At 34.3% G+C, this 766-nt stretch overlaps 1 protein-coding gene across 1 annotated transcript in view; it reads left to right on the top strand.

The window, feature by feature from the left end:
- EMH_0060490 (uncharacterized protein) overlaps positions 1-766 on the top strand; it is a gene marked incomplete at both ends in the record, with an annotated part of 3147 nt that overhangs the window by 756 nt on the left and 1625 nt on the right. The window lies entirely within an intron of this gene.

Below are 766 nucleotides of genomic sequence, written 5' to 3'. Positions count from 1 at the left end.
GGGGGGGGGGGCCCCCAGGGGGGCCCCCATGGGGGCCCTTCGCTTCGTTTGTCTATCAAATATAGATGCTTGGCATCAGCAGCTCTGTGCAGCTGTAAACCCTAAACCCTAAACCCTAAACCCTAAAACCCTAAACCCTAAACCCTAGTTTTGGTGGTTAAACATTCAACCCTTCTTGCTAAACCCTAAACCCTAAACCCTAAACCCTAGTTTATAAACCCTAAACCCTAGCTCTTAGAATCCTATAAACCCTTGCTGACAGCAAACGCAGTTAAAGACCTAAAGTAAACACCAGCTTTTAGGGTTTAGGGTTTAGGGTTTAGGGTTTAGGGTTTAGGGGGTTATGCTGCATGCAAATATAAATACATTTAAATAAATAAAACAAAAAAAACACAACAGATAACTACAAAAGACGAATAAAATAAACAAACAAAGAAATATAAATAAAATATATTTATTTATTTATTTATTTATTTATTTATTTATTTATTTTATTTTTTTTGTGTTTGTGTGCAACAGAAATCTACGCGTTTTTCTGTGTTTCATCAGCCGGTGTCTGTACAGCTCAAAACAGCAATGGAGACAGAAGCAGAGAAGCTGCTGCGTCTTTGTTTATTTAATTATAAAAATAAAAAAGAAAATAATAATATAAATTATAATATAAATTATAATATAAATAAAAATAATACAGAAACACAAACAAATAAAACAGGAGACGGTGTATATACACCAGAAACACACATCTTTGATGATACGGTCAGTTGTA

Source organism: Eimeria mitis, genomic scaffold, assembly GCF_000499745.2.
Source record: "Eimeria mitis Houghton genomic scaffold, Emh_scaff2940, whole genome shotgun sequence".
In the NCBI taxonomy this organism is placed as follows: Eukaryota; Apicomplexa; class Conoidasida; order Eucoccidiorida; family Eimeriidae; genus Eimeria; species Eimeria mitis.
The sequence above is the reverse complement of the archived record's forward strand: the minus strand, read 5'-3'. Positions and strand labels throughout refer to the sequence as shown.